The sequence below is a fragment of the Oxyura jamaicensis genome, chromosome Z, assembly GCF_011077185.1.
Source record: "Oxyura jamaicensis isolate SHBP4307 breed ruddy duck chromosome Z, BPBGC_Ojam_1.0, whole genome shotgun sequence".
Lineage (NCBI taxonomy): Eukaryota > Metazoa > Chordata > Aves > Anseriformes > Anatidae > Oxyura > Oxyura jamaicensis.
The window spans coordinates 10995286-11016707 of NC_048926.1; the positions used below are offsets into that span (position 1 = coordinate 10995286).

At 46.2% G+C, this 21422-nt stretch overlaps 1 protein-coding gene across 8 annotated transcripts in view; it reads right to left on the reverse strand.

Moving 5' to 3' along the window:
* Window positions 1-21422, reverse strand: part of PDZD2 (PDZ domain containing 2) — a 199270-nt gene that overhangs the window by 73100 nt on the left and 104748 nt on the right. Inside the window, exons 1-2 of one of the 8 annotated variants that reach the window (XM_035309160.1) lie at window positions 1684-2008; window positions 1045-1202 (exon numbers count right to left, since the gene is read on the reverse strand). The exons of 4 other annotated variants lie outside the window; for them this stretch is intronic. The gene's annotated coding sequence lies outside the window, so the exon portion shown is untranslated. Of the gene's footprint in view, window positions 1-1044; window positions 1246-1683; window positions 2009-14244; window positions 14505-21422 lie in introns of those variants that run through there. 3 more of the 8 variants (XM_035309158.1, XM_035309161.1, XM_035309159.1) reach the window with 3 other exon arrangements.

Here is a 21422-nt window from a genome sequence, read left to right on the forward strand (position 1 = left end):
ACCCGATTCACTATGGACCGATCTTTCTGTCCCTAGTGAAAGGCTGTATATGGGGAAGCCAGTCCCAGTCAGATAGGAAACCATTAAAGACCACAAAAACAACCAAGCCACAGGGGTGGTCCTGGACCCTGGAGGGGATGACAAGCACTGAACCTCGGTATTTCCGCTGCGGTGTCATCTCCCCAGGCAAGGGAGACATCACGGAAATGTCATTTTGGAAACATTTCCCATTCACATGCTCAGAAGGAACGGGCACCCAGCTGCTTCTGCTGCTTTCATCCCACTCTGGTCCCATCTCTGCTAAAACCTCAGCCTGTATAAAATGCCACCCTTAAGCAGCAGGGCAGACTTGTTCTTCTCAGCAGGAGAGAAACCACGATAACGTTAACAATCTTGAAAACTTGGGAAAAATCATTTCACACTTTAAACCCTGCTCTAAAGTTGCCTCTGGCAAAGCTCAACCACAGGTTAGAAAATGCAACCGGTGGCTGGAATCAAGGGGCACTTACTGCTCCTCTTCCATCTGAGCTACTAGGGGCCATCCGCCTCCTCCGGAGACTATTCCAGTTACCCAGCCAAATCCCATTTCTCCCCTACACTGAGCTGATCGCTGCAGTCACACCAACTGGTAAGCTAGCTAAGTGCATTCCAAGTTTCTTGGCACGTGTGTGAAGTGTCAGACTCGGAAATGGTATTCTAGGGTAAAGTGAGTCATTTTTTCATTTTCATACATATGAGTGTGTGTGTGCAAATATAAGATTTACAGACTTGACGAGAGCATGCTGCGACAAACTCTGTCACATCCCATCTCACTTGAGCAAATATAGACGGTTGCACTGAACTACAGGAAAAAAAAAGCAGGCTTAGCAGCCGTAGGAAAACATCTGGATCCACTTTAAGGACAGAAATACTGAAGAAGTATGTTTATTTTACACTAATAATACTATTTAGCATTTCTACAGAACCTTTCATCCCGATAGGTCAGAAAATACAGTGGAAACAACATTCACAGAGCATCACAGACACCCCAACAGCACAGCTCACCAGGACACAGAGGAGGAATTTCAGCCCAGCTGAACACTCTCTGAGCCCCTGCCTGGGGACCTGCGACGTCCCCAGGACAGACAGACCACTAATTTTTATGCTTTCCTCTGGAAGACTCTGGCATGGTAAAACATCTTGAAACTCCAATCTTCTCCAAGCTGGAAGGATGAAGGGCAGAGAAGATCCCTGCACAATTGGAGCCTCCAGCCCCAAGGGGGATTTAAAAGCTAAAATTAACAAACCCTCTCTCCATGACACAGGCAAACGAGATAACTTGCTTTTCAGGTAAGTCAGGGCAAATTAATGACTAATAGATAGTGACTGATCGAAGGGCAAATGGCTCCCCTCACCTTCCTGCTGTCACCATGGGAGAAAACCCAGCCCGTCAAGGGCAGATTTTGGCAAGCACCAGCGTACACTTTTAAGAGGTTTCCCCACCTTCTAGCAGGGTTCATGCCTGCATTAACACACACAGCCAAAGCTGATGTCCAAGCTCCAAAAGCCCAGGCAAACCTTGCTGCGACAAGGTCTCCTGCTGGGGCTGGGGGCACATCCCGGGGGGCTGCAGGGACCGGGACCAACCGCTGCCACCCTCCCACCCACCTCCCCTGAGGACACTGCTCTCCGTCCACAACTCACCTCCGTAGTATCCGACGGCTTTTGCAAATGCAGCTGCTATTTTAACATACTCTTGCAGGCACTCTTGCAGCTATGGGAGCCAGGAAGGAGCCAGGCAGCACTCAAGCCAGCGTCTCACCGCCGACAAGCCCTGTCCTGTCCTGGGCTCTGCGGGCGATGGCACACACGAGGGACGCGATGTTCTCTGCCTGCCTTAATAAGCAGGGGGAAAGGCAGAAACGGCATGGGAAAAGTCACTCACGGAGCCAAGAGACATAAAAACATCCAGGGAGTGCATTCAAACAGCCCGGGGTGTGCAGCAGGGCTCCTACCTCCCCTGGGAGGACAAGCAGCTCCCAGCCCTCGGCTCGTGGCCAGGGTTAGGCAGCACCTCCCAGAGCCTCACCTCAGTGGCAGCTCTCTAAGGTATGCTGGGTTTTGTGTGTGTGTTTTGTGTGTTGTTTTTTTTTTTTTAATCTCAGCATAGCCTAAGTGTTGGCTTTCTGCTGTGTTTGCGTTCTTGTACTTCATCTATGGCATAGTTTTCACCATTAAATTTAAAGCAAGGAATGCAACAAGACCTACTGAAACCTTGAAAGGAAAGCTAATTTGGAAGTTAAATCTAAAAGGCATTTTTCTGTGGCCTTTTATAAGCCCGTATAAGCATGTTTGGTGCTGATTAGACCCAATCCTTCCCCTGGACTAAGACTGCTGGTAACCTCGAGCATCACACTGTGTTCATGCTCGCCTTGGAGGTGTTTGAGCTGCCCTCAGGCTGGCTGCTGTTGGGACGGACACCACCACCCCACAAGCTCAGAGAAGCGTATCAATGAATGTGTGGGGCAATGTCTGCTCTTCGTTACTCAGCAGAGAAACCAAAGCAGCAAGAATTTAAGACCAACAGGAACAAATGCTCCGAGTCTGTGAGAGCCCCTGCCAGCCTTCCCAGGGGCCCCAGGCAAGACCTCCTTGCCCAGGCTCGCCGTGAGATCTCCAGCTCTGGGAAGAGGTGCAGAGGAGCAGAGGGCTGCTGCTGTATTTCTGCAGACTCACTGCCTACTTGTGGCTTTCACTGGAGGATAAGGCTCAGCTCAGCCTTGTGACATGGGACTATGACTAAAGGCTGGTGAGACATCTCACTCTGCCTGGTATCAAGGCAGTGATGTGGCTTTGAATTTGGGAGAACTCGATTCCTCTTCCCCTGCTGCTCTACCGATCCCTTGCAGCACTCCATGCAAGCCTTTCCATGAAAAAAAACAGGCCCAACAGCACGTCTTACTCCACAGTTACTGCAAGGTCTAGGGTGGCGAAGCCCCGGCGTTACAGTTTCACAAACACCTTAAATCTGCAATCAGCCAACACCAAACATCGCAGCTTTCCTCCCACCCCATATCCTGTTTGGCTGCTGGCACAGCCATTTGGGCAACCGTACAAATGAACCCGACGAGGGAACCGATCCAGCTTTAAATTAACCCAGCCCAAAGCAAACACCCAAAACCTCACACCTCCAGACAGGGAGCTCCAACCCAGCCCGACCCAGCTCCCAGCAGCGTGCGCTCCTGCACGGGCTGGGGCAGGAAAGCAGGAGGCTGGTGGAGCTATGCAGGCTCTGGGTAGAAGTACTGGCTCGCTCCAGCTGGGCAGCCATATACCTTTGGTTTCTAAAATTAAAAGGCCAGGCATGCTCCCCACAGACGGCAAAGCCTGGCTAAATTGCATCCACATCACAGGTGTGGAAAGGAGAGAGGTTAAATCATTGCAACGGCGATGGCACAGAGCAAAAAGGTGGTTTTGCCTTGCATGTTGTAAAGATACCTCAGAAGCACAACCACAGCTTTTGGAGAGCTATGAGCAGAGCAGGAACCTCCAGAACAGGCAGCACGTGGATGAAGGACACAGGAGGCCACGTTCAGACTTGCCCCCCTCCCAGCACCAACATCCAAAGGGCTGCGCAGCCCCTCTGCGCCTAGAAACACCTCCCCGAGCTCTGGCAGACATCCTCATCCTAACAGATCATGCAATTGCAGTCATCTGTCCCCAGTGAATAACACAAAACCCTCGGGATTTGCTGATCTATTGGCTCTGCTAGCACAATGGAGGAGTGACGTTGCATTTAGACTGCAGAGATTTTTTTGGACTCCAGCTTTACAAAGGAGCTGAGCCTACTAAACACACAACTCTCACAATTGCACCTGAAAATCCCAAGAGACAGAAAAGCATACAGTGCCTTTAGGGTTTGAGTCCTAGAGACAGGACAATGAGGATTACGCTGACAAATTCTACTTTTTCCTTGGTTGGTGTCAGAGAGTACAAGCAGAAGTGGTCCAACTCAGTCCAACCATCATGGCATTGAATGCTCCGATTTGTTAGTTCACAGCTCTGCAGCAAACGCACATTTAGCTGGATACATCGCCTTGTTCACAAACATTTCCAGTCACAAGAAAACTGAGCAATTTAACACTTTCAGCAAGGAGGCATGAACTCAGCCTCCTGCTGTAACCCTGTAACGCAGGGGTGAATGCACGCAGTCATCCCCTTAAATCCATATCCAAATAAAGGTGCTGTCACCAGCAGAGAAGCTTTCTCCTTGCTCTGCCTTCACCAAATATATTTATCTTCCAGAATGTCTTGACTGGGGTTTGCCTGTCCTTCTCAGGCAATGCTTTACCAGACTCTGATGTGGCGTGGGGCAGCCTTGCAGTATATTATTCTTTGCATCCTTGCATTATATTATGTGGAATGGTAGCAGGAAAAAAAAAAAACGGTCAAAAACAGCAAAGGAAGGGAAATATTCAATCTGTAGAGAGCCTGCTCACCCCTCTCCCTCCCAACACCCCCATGATCAAGGGTCGTCATCAAGAAGGTTTCTCTACTGCAGCACTTCCAATACCTCTCAGAAGCAAACCTCATGTTCCCTGTTCCTGTGCAGAGCTGGGCACTCTCCAAGCTCCAACCAAGTTCTTCTCGGGTGAAATTCAAGTGATGCATGCCAGGAGCTCGCTCCTTGCACTCCTGCTGTTTTGCTCCAGCTGATGCCCATCAGCATCCAGCCCGAGGGACCACAGCTGAGCTAACCCTAAAGCAACCCCAAACCCAGCCACAATGTGGAGGTCAGCTCCAGCAAACCACTTCCATCCTACAGACCCACTCTCTTTTGGGCTACATGCTGCTTAGCACAGACACCAGGTAATTGCTCCAGGCCTCTAACCACCACAACAGTATTCTCCAATGTATTAATCCAAGGGAAGTTTGCAAGGACCAGGGCTATCGTCTAATTAGGTCCATGCATGATTTTCTGCTTCACGAGAAGCACAAGGACCCAGCCAGACAAGACTTGTTTGCAGAGCACGCCGAGCACACACACTGGAATACAAATAAATCCTTACTTACTTTTTGCAGTAGTTGCAGTAAGTTACAGGGCAGCGCCCGAAGTGTTGGCACTACTGCTGTTAATTGCAGAGAGACAGCTTTTTCTCTGTTATTGCAGAGAGACAGATATTCCGCTTTTTTATTTACATTTTTAAAACGATACTTCTGAATTAGAAAACATATCTCAGATATGTTAGTGAAGAGGCACTGGAACTTTGACTTTCAAAACAAGAGAATATGTCAAAATGCCAATTTGACTTTATTGCAGAACAATTTTCACGCTGTTTATTTTTAAGATCTTCAATCTTGCATGGCAGTGACCTTCCTTTTCTGCTGTGTTCCTCCCGAGGTGGAAGACTTGCTCCAGATCTGAAGCCCCAAACAAGTCCACATTTGCAAAACGTGAAGCAAATCACCAAACTGAGAAGCACACATGCATTAAGAAACGAGGAAGGGATTGAATAGCAACCTACGTGCGTACAATGTTCACACAGATCGCAGTGCTTCTCCTGCATCACCCCGAGAGCCCAGACCTTGCTGATGCAATTCGCCCCTTGCCACCCTATTTCCATGGCTCTCCACCTTTTCTCTGTGTCACTTCAGGATCACCCCCCTTTAAAACAACTTCTACATCTTGCGAAGCATCCATCCCACACCTTCCCCTCTTCCTCCATGCAAATACAGCTCCTGGTTCCCATTCTCATTAGGCAGCAGTAAGAATGCATCCCTCTGGGATAAAACTTCCTATTTTTCCCTTTGCAGGAGTTATCACAAATGCCCAAAAGGGAGGAGAAAAAAAGCACACATCCCACTGAAAGAGCTTTTATGCCAGCAGGAAAGTTTTGCAATATTTTAAATGAAAAAAAGAAAAAAAAAAAAATCTGCAACATTGTTTTGGCAAACCACATTCTTTAGGTTTCAACATTAGCTGTAATTCCCAAAGTACCTCTTTCCACTGAGAAGTGATGGTTTTGGATGTCTGCAAGCAATGAAAGGGAGAGACAGAAAATTTAATCAAGTCTATTTTGCAGCAGGAACCGGGATGCTGGGACAGAAGAGACTTATTTTCAAGGCTTTTGCTTAAGCTACTGAGAAGATCCCTTTGAACAGGGAGAGGCCAGGCTTCAAATAACCCCACACTGGCTTGGGGCAGATAGGGACAGAACAAATTCACCACTTGTGTACTTGTAGAGGCCAATGTTGGCAACAAGGGCTATTCGCCTCCAAAAGACCACTCGGTTTTTGGTGTTTTCCAGGATTTGTCATGATACTGGAAGTGGTAACTACTTCTTCAGCTGCTGCCTCCTTCCCAAGGGGGGGGGCAGTGCCTGGCATTCAGCATCCTCACATCTTCTTGTTTGACCACAAAACTCAAGAAGGCAGAAGCACGTACTTGAGGTGAGAAATTCAGCTTTCTACCAAAAGCCAAAAAAAGGAAGCCCTAACCCTGTGTTAGTGCAGGGGAAAAGCCAGAAAGTATGACCTGACCAGATGCTAAAAAAAAAAAAAAAAATAAATAAGGGAAAAAGAGCCTGAACTCACACACACAAACATGCACATGGACTGCACGTGACCAAGCATGGTCCCCCCCCATCCCGTGAGGCCATCAACACTTCCCTTAATTCACAGTCACTCTTGCAAAGGACGTTTTTGTCTTTTGAGGACCATCGCCTGTGGGGACGGCTGGTTTATTTAGCCATTTAACATCGCTACTTTGTTCTTGGCCGTGACAACAGGCTGTGCACACAGTAAATCCCAGGGATGAATGGCTTTCATCCCTGCCGATGGGGCTGCTGAGCTGTGCTTCCTCTGCTTGCTGCAACAGGTCCCTGACCACAGGGCAGCTCCCCTGGCTCGGCAGCTTCCCTCCACGGCACCGAGCCCTTCCTCTCCCACTGCCCAAACACAGCTTCGGTATTCCTGACATCCAGCCAGAATAAAAGGCTCACCATCTCTACAGGGAGAGAACTGTGCTTGGATTCATTAGGTTTTGCAGTGCCCTGTGAGCACAAGCATCTCCCATCGGAGCTCCCTGGCTGGGGTTATTTTTGCCCAGATGAGGGCATGGCTCCAAATTCAAGTGCTTCAGCCACCAGTGCGTGGCTCTGCAGCTCCCCACATCCCCAAACAGAGCCTGGCACCAACCCTGGCTGAGCCAATCACCCCATCCTAGGGGACACCTGAAGCTTGGGGTGTCACCCCCGACACACCTCCAACCCCAGCCCAAAGCAGGAGGCACAGCCAGGAGTCAGCAGCAAAAGAGTTTGCAGAGGCAGAAGCTGGGCGATGCCAGATATACATGTGCCTGTCTGCAGTGTGCCTGCCTCTTGGATGCTTGCATTAGAAATCAGCTTCTAATTACATCCTCACTTTCTGTTTTCACCGCAGCGAGTTTGGACGAGGCCAAAAGAGAGAAGAATTAACGAACATGCATGGCAGCAGCCATAAACATTTCCTAACTTTCACTCTGTTGTGCAACACAAGACTGAGACATGCCCTCCTTGGAGGGCCAATGGATTAGTGCTTGCAGATGATTTTAACTTGTCAACCACCACAGAGAAGTTTTGCTGGATTTAACACAGACTTCCCAGCCTGCTGTAAGCACTCTGCCAGCTACAAAGCATCCCTCCGAAACCGGGGCCTTTTGGTCAAGTCAGGGAAAAGTCCTCCCGGAGCAAAGCAGAGCACGGCATAGAAATGACACGGGCAACCATCTTACCTGCCCCGGGGCTAGGAAGCACATTTGAGCTGATGGGGCCCACAGGGCTAAAATTTTATTTTAATTTATTTTGTTTTAGGTTATTTCTCCAGCTCTGGCATGAGGCAGAGCAGCACCACGTCACAAGAAATCCCCTGCAAACCTTCTGATGATTTTCATCTATTATTCACTTACCGCAAATCCTTGCCATTAACAAACTGCACTAAGGGAATCAGAACTTTCAAAGCCACAAATCTCCTAATAACTGCGGCCCCTTTATGCATGCTTCAGGATTAGCCATGTCATCTGGTTAGCAACTCAAAGCTGCTCTTCATTATTGGATTGAACCTGCCTGCAAACAGTGAAGAGATTGATAATACTGCCACCGACTTCAGTGGTGCAGGAGCATTCATTACACGGCGTCCTCCTCCCGGAGGCATCAAGCCCAGTGGCACAAATTTATGCTGTGCTACTGTGCCAAAGACCCAGAAACCTCCCTCGAGCACATTAGCAGCAGCCCTAGCAGACAGTGCTGGAGTAAACTTGACTGGAAGCGCTGAGCATATATCAGCGCACTCAGGCTTCACGTTGGCTCCTAGCATGCAAAGCGAAGGCAGCTTTACAACTATCTGCTCTCTAAATTAAGAGTGCCTTTAGTTGCTTTGAAAAAATACGAGCTTATTTAGGCAGTGCATCGGCTTCTTCAAAGAGTCTGCAGACTAATTAGCCACACTGAGTTACTATTAAAATACAGAGCTTACATGAAATACTCTTGACGATAAGAGAGCTGGTGCCTTGGTACCAAAGCCATAGAATTAGCACAAACTGTTCATCAGATGCATTTTCCTATAGGCTTCAAATTATATTTTAAACAGTATTTTCCTTTCCCACAGCGGATGTGGAAATTCACTTACTTTATTTGTTAGTTCAAAGCAATAATATTTTTTAGCCCATGTGCAGACTGAGAGTTTGAATATTCAACAGTGAGACCAAGCACAAGGGGATGGAAGACACACACACCAGAAGATGCTGAAAACAAACAGAAGCTGAAATTTAAAAATATATATAAGAAGGTAAAAAACAATTGCTGCACTACAGAAAAGTCGTGCAGCTGTTGCAGATCAACTTTTACAGGACAGGGAGGTTGTTTAAATTAATGCACGCTAGCCAGAGGCAAACCCTCCTGTGTAGATGCAGATAGGCTCTCAAGCAAACCAAACTTTACAAACCCCACAAGATATGCAAAGCCCAGAGACGCAGACTGCAAGCCTCACAGATTTTAATTCCAAGAGTTTCTGCCCATCCCTGCTTCTTACAGAGCAGGTTTATTTGGCAGATAAGCCTTTGCTACTTAAATAATAATAATATATTTTAAAAAAAGCTTCACAGGAAAAGACATTTCCTTTCCCCTTTCGACTTTGGCTCCTCCAGTCCAGCTGCAGCTTACAGGCTGACCTACAGCAGAGGAGAGCAGGTACACATCTGAGCACTCTGTGCCATGCTCACTCCCCTCCAGCTCAGGTCCCTCTCCTGATGCAGCACCCACAGGGCCACCAGCACTGGCAGGAGACCCCCATCCCACACAGGACATCACCACCTCCTGCTCCAAAGGTGTTAGAAACCACAGCTCTGAACGCCGGGACAGGACCTGACAGCAGCTGCGGGGAAAATAACACGTGCATCTTAACAGGGGGAACACTAAAAATTCCCATTACACATCATCACAACTACTCCACTACCAGCTTATAACATGCCATTTACCTAATTTCCTTCCCCCCCCTTGCTAAACTTTCACTGGAAGTATTGATTGGACTTGTCAGCATGTTCTCACATTAAGACCGAATTCAATTAAACCAACAAGAGAGCAGGTATTGGATCTGCTTAAAAATAACAAGTAGCAACACGCACACGCTGTCGGTGTAACCAGAAACAAGGATGCCACGTTACGCATTTTCTAACTACTACCTGCACACAAAAGAGCCAGAAGCAGACCTTAGCCAGCAACTGCCTGCTAGTAGCAGGACAGCAGCAGTGCACAACTACTGCATCTTATTTCACATGCTGGATCAGAGTTTAATCTGAGCAGCAGCCACATGAATCCGGAGGGGCTCTATTAAAAACTAGTGCAGTGACTCAACCCATATAGAGAAGCATAAATTCAGAGTCTGAGCATCTGTATATTCCTTAAGAAAGCCTTTTGTTTAGCAACAAAAAATTCTTTGTTGGACAAGCTGGGGGGATGGATCACATTTCTGTCACAGGACATTTCTGCTCCTCTAGCAATGCAGAAGGGCGTTAGCCCACTTGCAATGCCAGAGAAATATTAGCTGTAAGTATGTGTGCCAAGCAACTCTGCCACGGGCATTTCAATGTAGTGCTATTTTTCAATCTTCCCAAAACAGCCATAGCCACCCACCATATGCTAGAGCAGCCCTAAGGCTGTCCCAGCCCACATAAGTCCAAAAATTACAGCAGCAAGATCTCACCACCCCACTCTCTCCCCACCGAAAGCAAGGGACACTCTGCCACCTGCCTCGACTGTCCAGGATTTCCCTTCCGGAGTGCAGGGATGGCTCCAAGCCACTTCAGGGAAGCCCTGCCAAGAGAAGAGCGCAGCCTTTTTTTGGACATGCTCTGCCATTCACCAAGAGGGAGGCACAAGCCTGTCCAGGAATGGGCCCATCAGCCTCAGCACCCAGCGCAGCAGCAGCTGCCCCAGGGACTTCCAGTTTCCATTCCTCACCACCTAAATATCATCCTTCTGCAACAAAGTGGCTTTTTTTTTTTTTTTTAAACCCAAAATCAAAGCAATTCACCACAGTAGTAACTTTATTACTGACAGAAATATTTCTCCCCTTCCTCCACCCCCTCCAAAAAAGCCTACCTTGTGTTCAAAGATAAAGCCAACTCGTGGATCCTATTTGCTGGCATTTCGTCAGACAAGAAGCATCTCAACACACACTGGTTCTATTTGCCACGCTCAGGAAAGTTGCTTGCACAGCAGATAATCTTAACAAATTGCCACCGAGTACAACACCAAACACGTCAGCAGCCACAAACACATACAGAAACAAAAGACCCACATCCATCTTAATTGCCATCCCATCCCATTTCCATGTAGATGGTGATCCTCCCCCCCCCATTACCATTACGCATTGGGACTGAAGTATTAAAAACAAAACCAGAAAGACACCAAAGCCACGAGACATGCACCTGTTGATCCCCCCATTTTTATTTGGTCGTATCTTGACACCGGGGCACCCTTAACAGCTTCATATGTTACACACAAAACCTTAAAATTAGCCTGCTACAACCTTTACTCTGAAATATGGTAGCACTTATTCTCCCGCAAGCTTTTTTTTTGGCTGAGATATTTGCTCTCACATGGATCAAATATAGGAATATATACACATACAGATACATATGCATAAATGCTACTCATATGGATGCCATACAAGTACCATATGTTTTATGCATTAGACAGAGATGAGGTCATAAACATGACTGAGATACTACAGCGCCCACACATACGTAACATATATTAGAAACACACACTACAGAATATTAATGGACTCAGAACTGAGAAGCGCTGGGGGCCTGGTTTTGGTTACTATCAGTATCGCTGCCAGGTCGAAGTCGGGGGTCTAGGGATGCTTAACAGAGTAGCTATTAAATTTAAGATGCTAAAGGATGTAACAGTTGGCATTTAACACAGGACAACGATACAGATATAAATAAAAGTTATAGGATAGTTAAAAATCCTACAAAATGATTACCAACCTGCAAAAGGTTAAGATTAAACCTGTTGCATCCTACTGGATTTTGTGGCTATCCTTTATACACGTAAGACACCTACACTACATGCAGTAAAACACAAAGATTTTTATCACCTCAGTGGGACTGGATCCGTACCGGATCTGTTGTCCCAGCGTGTTGTTGGCCACCTCGTGTTTCATTCAGTTGAGCAGAATCGCCCCGCTACTGCGCTTACAACATTTTCCATGCAAGACGTTGCTCCCCAGAACAGCGCTCGCCTAAGCTGCCCATGTTACCAGGAGGCAAGAGGGGACAAGAGGCAGCACTGTCCTCACAAAGCCCTCCTTGTAGCGACTCTGATTAAAACCCCTAACTTTGGGGAAGTTTTTGGCAGGGGCCCTATAGAAATGCATTGGCAAACAACAGAGAAAGATGTTGTCAGCTCTCCAGATGTTCCTGCCCCTTGAAAATCCCAACATATCTTCCCACGTTAGAGGTCACCCCAGCCTTTTTTTCTGTGCATGGCCCCAATCCTCCGCAGTATTTCCACATTCTTTGCAAGGGATGAGAAGCACAAGTTCTTCTTTCCTCCTCTGGTTCTCCTAAGTGGACACCGGGGAAGCGAAGCAGTGCCTTGCTCAAGCAAGGAGAACAAAAGCCAAAGCAGGAAGCCAACTCTTTGATCAATACTCCTTGATTTAATTAGCCTTGGACAACACTCAAAGTCAATGCCTTAGAAGACTGGCCACAGGCAAACTTCAGTTTGCAAGAGGGATTACTTTCACAATCTGAGAAATAAAAAAAATAAAGATTTAAGCCCTGGAAGGCTTCAGGTCAAATTTACCACCTAAACAGACTTGCCTTCAGCAAAGCAACAGCAATCTGACTCACCTAAAAGTCAAGGCCCTACAAAGAAAACAGCTATTGCACCAAATTTATTTATCTATTTTGTGTTATTTCAGTTTCATGTTTAAACTTAGTTAATACATTCTTCTTATCCTCCTTCTAAGTCAGTTCTTTGGATGGGAAGACAGCAACAGGGCCTCAGCAGCACTGCCCAGTAGCCCCCAGCATAAACTTCCAGCTCTCTCTGAAAATAGGTCACAAAAGCCATTTGCTGCACATAAAAGCTTGTTACCTCCTCCAGTTTATTAAATTTTACCTCAAAATTGAAATCTCTAGGAATATATATATATGAAACAACTGTTAACAGAACACACCAATATCTCACTAATATCTGCCATATTTTAAGGTCTATTTAGCCTCACCAACACACATGCATTAATTCTAATGTATTGGATCTGGACCAGAAGCTAAAAGCCAGGACATGAGGCCTGAAGCAGCAGTCTGGATACAAGTCCTAACCTGGCAGTTTAAACACATATATAATCATCATTACTCAGACTCAGCGAAGGGAGGGCAGACCCTGAATCCCTATTAGATTTACTGACTTAATAATTTACTCAATTTACTAATTTCCTTAGTACATTCACTGACCCAGTCGGAAAGGACTCAAAAAGGAGGCCCTTAACCCAGGGAAGCCATGGCAGGAGTTGAACGCTTGCTCTGTATCATTGATGGCACCTCCACGAGGGGCCACCCACTGCTGAGGACTCAGATGCCAGACCTTGCATTTCATCCCCAGTTGAGCACTGAGGCCTGCGATGGAAACTCAGTGGAAGTGAGGAGGTGGAAAGGGTCCCCCCACTTACCCCATCATACCCTGTCAGCACACCTCAGTATCTGCAAACGTGTCCTTGGCACCCACATCACGGAGGTGATGGTCAACAATTCACACTAAGTGAGTTCAAAGTGAAATGCCCTGGAGTAAATTAATTCAAATCGTGACTTCACAGCATCGACAGGGAGTTAATCTCTCACACCAAAGCTGTGCAAGGATGATACGGATGGACAAGCAAGGCTACTTCAGACACCTGCTGCTGAGCACCCAACTGCAGTTGCTGAGAACAAGCACCCCCAAAATTCATCCCCAACAGCCTTGGTAGCATCCAAGGAGCACCAGGAGCAGGACCGGCAGCTCTGTGCCCAGGGCTGCCCTTTAATCCTGTCACAGGGTGACATGCATGGTGCAAGCAGGCTGAGGATTAGGCGGGCCCTGTCCCACCAGGACCAAGCCCTGCCTGCAGGCAGCAGGCCCGCTGTACCCACCCCTGCCCTAGGCACACCGGTGTTCACAACAGGGAGGCACAGATGTGAACGCACAAGCTGCTCTCTCACCACCCATGTTACACGAGTTCTGTCCCCCAGCTTTAAGCTTTATCCAAGCCAGCTTCTCATTATGCCTGCTAATTGAGATTTAGCTGTACGTGAAAGACAGTAAGCATGCACTGAGCACGGCACGCTTCCTTGAAGCCTGTACAGTAAATTAAAAATCGCAGTTACACCATCGCTACTGGAATACAAATAATCCAGCCATGGCAATGACAACAGGCTTGCTGGTTAAGGCTGCTGGACAGTTAAGGATTTTCTGTGTTGAAGGATGTAAGTAGATCTAGGTTTCCCCTCATTTACTGAACTGCTCTTGAGAGAAGAGAGGTCTAGGAAAGAATCAATCACCACTTACTTTCAGGCTCACGAATCATCTTTACTTCCAAGCAGGCAGTAAGGCCAAACTACAAATGGGCAAGACAGTTAAGGGAGGGAATGGAAGAAGAGAAAAAGGAAAAAAGAAAAAGGAAAAAAGAAAAAGAAAAAAAGACACCCTCCCTGGTAACCTAATGAAGGTATAAAAATGGTACCTGATTCACAAAGTGAGAAACGTGACCATCCGGAGGAGGGGAAATCGCAGCCAACCTCTCAAGTCCAGAGAACGTGGGAAAAAACTATTTCAAACTTGCCCAATGAATAGGAATTGCTTTTGTCTGCTTTAAAAGCAGCATTGCTTTGACCACCAACGTGACCAGCAGTTACAAAAGGAGAAATCTCAAAAACAAAACACTGAACTATGCCATGTCAAAAGGCTGCTGTCCCACGCCAGCAATATTCAGAGCTGGGCTGTGCTGCCAGCTTCCATTCATAGCCACTGCTCACAGGACAAAACAAAAGCCATTTCCCTACCATTTATACAGACAGAGAGACAACAACACTCATAAAACCCCATGTTAAGCTTTTTAGAGAGATTTCTGGTTTGGGATCTGATCTGATCAGCCTGTTAGAGTCAGTCTCCAACCAGCCGCACAGCTTGTTGACATACTACTGTTTTAATATTAACCCTTTCAATTATCCATCCCTGCACACTTTCTGCATCCTCTCTCCATACTCTGTCCCCTATACAACTATGACCCAAAAAAAAATTTGGTATAAGCTGTGACACTTGTATGGAAACCAGCAGAAATTACCCTCACCTTATCTGCTGAGCATTTTGGCTTCTCATGGGTCTGTTTTTGCTTGGCCTTTTCACAGCATGGCCAGTGGCCAAGGGAACTGCCCGACTGTAGCAGCTGGGCACAATGAGTCAGGGCACACAAATGCCTTTTAACCTCCTTCCACCTGTGTGCAGGGAGTGTTGGCCACTCAGCTGAACACAGCCAGGATCAGCACTGCCCTGCCAAGCAAAACTCAGGCACTTGCACCAAGGTCAAACCTGCCCTATTCCCAACATCCTTCAGCAAGGAGAAAAAAAGAAAAAAAAAAAAAAAAGAAAATAAACCAACAACAACAAAAAGACAATCCCAAAAAAGCAGATTTCTCAGACGGCAAGCAAAGAAGCGCAGCCATCAGAGTACAAAGCGGGTTGCAATAGCACAGCACATAATGCGATATAAATGCACTAGAGCCTCAGCTAGCTTTACACTTTGCAGAGCCCACAACTTCTAAATTCACTAAAATAATAAAGCACCCTGACATTAATACAGTCATTGATGTTAAATAAAGCTGAGCACAGTTGTGCTGCTTTGATCAGTCTTTTCATAAACGCAGTATAAATAATATTCCTGCTCTTAAGAGGCTTTTACATTTGGAAAGTGTTACAGGGACACATCAGGCAAGTAAGTAGTGTTTTGTTTCTTTTTCCTTTCAGGCTTTTTTTTTTTCTTGTTGTTTTTCAAAGTGTAGACAGAAAAGTTAAACAACCCATTTCCAACAATCCAAACAATGTGTTTACATAAGGGTTTATAAAATGAAAAAGCAAGTTACTACACATTCAAATATTCTGCTCTCCTGCCAAGTGTCTCAACAGACTAATGTCCGCAGAGAAACAGGCTCGCACTATAAGGTTTCTGTCCAAAGCTTCAGATTTTAAAAGCAGAATACAAAGAGCAAATACACACTTGGTTTAATAGCAGAAATCCCTGGCTGGAGGAGCCTCACCGGCTTTGCGCCAGCTGGGACCTGCAGCTGTCTGAAGCAAAGAGCAGGGTCCAGGTTTGCTCGGGGCAGAGCTGCTGCCTCCCCACCAGCAGCACAAAGAGGGGTGAGCACTGGCTGGACCACTCCTGCAGCCTCCTGGTTCTGCATACCTGCTCCCTCACCCTTTCCACATGAATTCATGAGGATACATCCAGCTTCTTCCAAAACACCCACCCTGGCGATGCCAGCCAGCTCAGGTCCTCGAGCCATGCTGCTCCCGATGCTCCTCAACAGCCTTCCCACAGCTTTTCACAAATCCCTGGTAGTTCAATCAGCGCTGAAAAACCTGAGCGAAGCGTCAACTTCTACTTTCTCCAAAGCAGATGTGTATGTGTGTGGTTTATGCTTGGGGTTATCACAAAGCCTACCCTGTGCTACACAGTAGTCCAACCCAGATTTATCTCATTAAAGCCATTTCTGCCAATTAGTGAAAAAAACATTTCCTTCTGTGACAATTAATACTTACAGCAGTTACCCTTCCAGTTCACAGTGCTCTACAGGCATCCTTAAATCTTTATCTCTGGAGGCACATGCACTCCAGAAGGGAGCTGTTTTCACAAAGGTGGTATTTCAAAATCCTACCACACACAGAAATCAGGCTTAATCACAACATGGAGACACTTTACAGTTACCGTGACTAAACACATCAGCCCTTCTGAGGAAGCACTGGAGGCCCTGACATCACTTCTTGCTAGGGGCGAGAAACACCTCCAGGCCTCAGCAGGGATGGAAGGAGAGACCATCGTGCATAAAGCACCAGGGTCCAAAACATGATTAATGAGGATATTTAATAATAATAAAAAAAATGTACAAAGTTACTGGTTGCAGACTGAACTCTGAGGGGTCTCAGCATTGCTGGGGATCCCAAGAGCTGTCCCCTCCAGAGCAGCTTCAATACCCATTCTGCTGAAATAAAACTCTCACAGGAAGAAAATTTTGGAGTCATACACCCCTGAGAGTTGCCTCAAATGCCTTCTGAGAGCTCGCTTCACCCCATACTTGTGGGGAACAATCCTTTCATAACATAAATCCCAAGAGGGTTTTTCCTAGAGAATGATTTTTAACATTGTCAGTCCTGTAACAATGCTATTCCCTCCTCAAAAAAAAAAAAAAAAAAAAAAAAAAAAAAAAAAAAAAGTTTTATAATCCTCTGCTTTTTCATCCGAGTGGAAACCACTATATGACAGCTTTAAACTTTTCTTTCTTTAAACCCAGCACTCCCGCCTCAGCTATAATCCTCCTACTAGAAAGATCTGTTCGCGAGTCCCTGCCTCCAGGCAGGAACATCACAGCAGCGATTATGGTCCCCCAGACCCAATCAAATAGCCTCATCTTTTAGCTCAATGGCCATGAGCTTAATTGGATGGGAATAACAACACAGAAATTAAGTGACAATTTGTAGTTACAAACTGCTCCCAACCCACACCATTCCCAGGTTCAGGCTGCTTTGTCTGCAGCTCCAGAGTACTTTGAACTCCGGGGATGGCACATCTGACAGCACCAAAGGGACTTTTGACATCTGTGTCCCATTTTTAAGCCCTCGCAGGCACAGGGGCTTCTGAGACCTTTTGGACTTTTGATCATCTTCTGGTTCCGTTTGGCTTTTTCTCCTCCCTCCAATTTTATCCACGACAGCAAATGTTGAGTAACTACAGGGACATGATCAAATTCTTACATTTTATCTTTAAAATAATATGAACAGCACCCGTATAACTAAAATGGTGGAATTTTACTTGTCAGAAGAGTTAAATTGTAGCTCTAATTCTGTAAAATCAGGACATGCAAGCTACAGTGTCTAAATTAAAGATGGATTAACTTTCTCCTCCAGAAAAAATAAAAGAAAGGGTATTCAGTGATGAAGCAGTCAACACATTTTGCAACAATAAAATACGCAACCCCCCCTTTTTAAAAGCTGCAGTGAAGTCAGAGAAGCTGCCACTGTCCAGAACAAATCAATGACACACCCTGCAATCAGGCACATCCACGAAGCGCAGAGCTTTGGTCAGCGTGCCGCAGGCGTACAGCAAAGCTGCAAAGTTCAGCTCGGGATCCCATTAGTCCCAGCTATGCTTCAGGTCTGCCTTTCTCCTGCAGAGAATGCGGAGATGTTTCCCCCCTGGAACAGAGCTGCTAGAGAGAGGCACAGGGCAGAGTCCCATGGACGTGCTGAGGACACCCACCATTTTCGGCACATGTACGGAGAGGAGAAGGCTTTCCAGGTGTTTTCCTCCCTGTGACCTTGAATACCAGGCATCAGGACTTCTCTTTTTTGGAGGAGCACGGTATCACCAAGCTGTACCCACAGCTTGCAAAAGCCTTGAAATCGCCATAAGTAGGAAGCAAAAAATAATCCCCAGCATACAATCCCTTCAAGTTATGGTTTGGCAGAGGCTTTTTTGAGCTACCGATTTGCACTGAGGTTTTTCCTCACAGAAAACAGTTAATAAGTGGAGAGGGAGAAGACAGCATTCCTTAAAAAAAATAAATAAATAAAAAAATTGGAAAGAAACAGTATGAGATACCGACACAGTTGTTTGAAAGCTCTCTCCCAATACACACAGCACAAGAGCCAAATCTTACTTTAACAGCACTGCCCATTTGGAACAATGTCCTAAAAACTGGGAGATGTTTTTACTTTCTTGTTTGTACTTCTGTCCTTGCTTTAAACCCTCTATTTTTTTTTTCTTTACAAGACAAGAAGCCTCACTCTGTATCGCTGACCCTACCTCATTCTTAACTGCACGGCTGACAGCTGCATCCCTCCTCGAATCTCTTCCAGATGTGATAGCAGAGCATACCAGCACCACACGGGACACACACCCCCGCTCTGGCAATCCATTGTGCTAATTAACAATCTGTCTTCAGAACAGACAGTAATCAATGAGGCCTAATAAACATACCGAAGCCCCATGTATTACAGCAATTGTCATATTGGCGTGGCAAAAGGGATCCTGGATGAGGCACACTGGAGCTGAAAACACGACACAGCGATCGCAGACACACCTACATTGCAGAATGAGATGTCCAAGCTGAATTCGTGTGGTCCAACCGCGATTGCATGGGCTTGCCCACAGCCTAATTAACTCTCTTCTTCAAGCCACTGTTTAGCAAGAAAGCAAATCTAGTGTTAGATCACATGAAATGGGATCTGAATTGCACCAACCGCAGAGCTACCAACAGCTCCTGCCAGGTCAATGTCCAAAAAGAAAAAAAGCTGAATGATTAGCTCTGTGCTCTAAGAAGGCCATGATGTCAGTTAACATCTGTTCTTCTGCGTATGGCATGAATCTAAGCATGAATTATGAGCACAGTCTAACAAACGTGCATCCTGACCTGCATCACGTTGGAAGTGGAGGTGACCCAGGCACACACAGACCCCGCAGAAGTGGGCAGCAGTCCCTGCCCTCAGACAGGTCCCCCACGGTCTTCACGTGATGATTCCCACATCTACCAAAGTGTTTGGGCACTACAAAGAACAGTAACGCCAGACAGGGTCCCTGCTTGCTCCAGGAATGACAGAAACACGGGAAGTTACACACCGCAACCCAAGGCAAGACAAAGAACCGCCACTGCTCAAAAATGTGCTCTCCTGACAAGTGCTGTCTCTTCCGTACAGACATGGAAAAATCTTACCAGCACAGTTTATTCATGGCCTCAGTTTGACCTGAGCAAAGGGCTCGACTAAGAACTAAGGAATCTGAGCCTTCATTTTCAAGTGTTAGAAAGCAATCCAAATATTGTACAGTTTTTTTTGTTTGTTTGTTTTTTGCACATCTCTTTTTAACTAGTCTCTTGTGTACAGCTTTGCCCCTCTCATGCAGCAAATTCACCTGAAAATGGAGCTAGTAAAGAGCTATATAAATCAACTTCCAAAGTCAACATCTGTAAGGAGATGCTACAGGTATGGAGAAGGAAAGAGTAAAGTTCTTGCTCTTCCCCATTTCTGTATCACGGAGCTCAAGGCATACATTGAAATAGGAAGAGGAGGACTCTGGCATTTCTTTACTCCCCAAGTGAAGGATTATTTGCAGCACCTTCAAACATTGCTTGCTTTATCAGATTCATTAGGCATGACTGTGGAAAGCTCATCAGAGGTGCAGGTTCTTCAGTTCAGCTCCTTGTCACGTCATCCAATGCACCTACACTCAGCAGCCGCAGAACACCCTTCAGGTAAGGCACAAGGGGTGATTTAAAACCTTCTCCTATCAAATAAAGAGCATGCGATGAATGCAGAAGCAAGGAAATGATTAGTATTGCTGAAGAGATCTTGCCATTTCACTCCTGAAACCTCCAGCTTATTATTTGATTGTCAAATTAGGTCTAGGCAGCTTCAGTCGAAACATGCTTTGTGCTTGTGCTCCAAACATCAAATACATGTAACTAAATCCATCACTTAAAAAAGAAAAAATCCTGATGCTTTCAGCTAAAAGTATAATCACAGTGCATCTGGCATTTAAATAAAATAACCATTAGCACAGGAAACACCCAGCATAAAAGTACTGGGCCAAGCAAAGACAGATGAATACGGAGAAGCAGCATGGGACTGGATTTAATGCCATGTTTACCAGGGATCCGCTGTGCTGAGAAATGCGGAGAACTTCCTGTGGCAGGCCGAGCTCAGTTACAGGATTAAAAATGCAGGCTATGACTAAAACTGGAGATTTAATTATCTGGCTTAATTGGACAAGGAGGAAAAACAGCTCCAATATAAGCTGTGTGCTTCTAGAAGGCAGCAGACTACTTTCACAAAAGCTGGGACACCTGCAGAGCTGTTAAGGGCTGAAGGGTTTTTCGTATTTCCCATTAAAACACGCGGGTACCTATTCGTTAACTGGAGCAATGGAAATGGTCACTGGAATTTAGGAGAAACACGTTACTCGAGATGAATTAGATTAAACTATACCAAGCCTACAGATTAGCATGAATTAGCCGCTACCGTCAGCAAGTCCTGGCAATGCTCCGACCCACAATCAGTGAACAACTCCATAAAATTTCAAGTCATGTTCACAATTATTAACCAAATCACATACACAACTGGCACCGGCAGACACTAACCAATCGTACAAAAATTATCCTCCTCAAAGCAGGCATTATGCCCAACCCTACCACTGACTCACGAAATGCCCTGCAGCAGGTCATTTGATGTCTTTGTGCCTCAATAAAATAAGAATAATACTTTCTCGCCTTCATACTAATTGCCACTTAAGATCTATAGATGAGAAATACTATGGAAGTGATTACTAATAAATCACATCACGATATTCAGGGGCCCAAATTCACTTTGCTCATCACTCAGTAGTGAATAAGAGCAGTTTCCTCTTCATGGAGTTTAATCCCACTTGTTGTGGCTATTTGCCCAACAGCCACACTTACTCTCACGGTCCTGCATGGTTTCTGTGATGCCCCTCTGCCCATCACACTCCATCAAAACAAGCCCTGGCCATGGCTTCCACTATAGCGATGGACTTTCCCAGCCCAGGCTGCTCCAGGTTTCGTGGGTCCCTGCAGTGGGATCCCACACGTACGTGGGCTTTCTTGTGGTCCTGGAGTCACAAGGTGAGAAACAAGC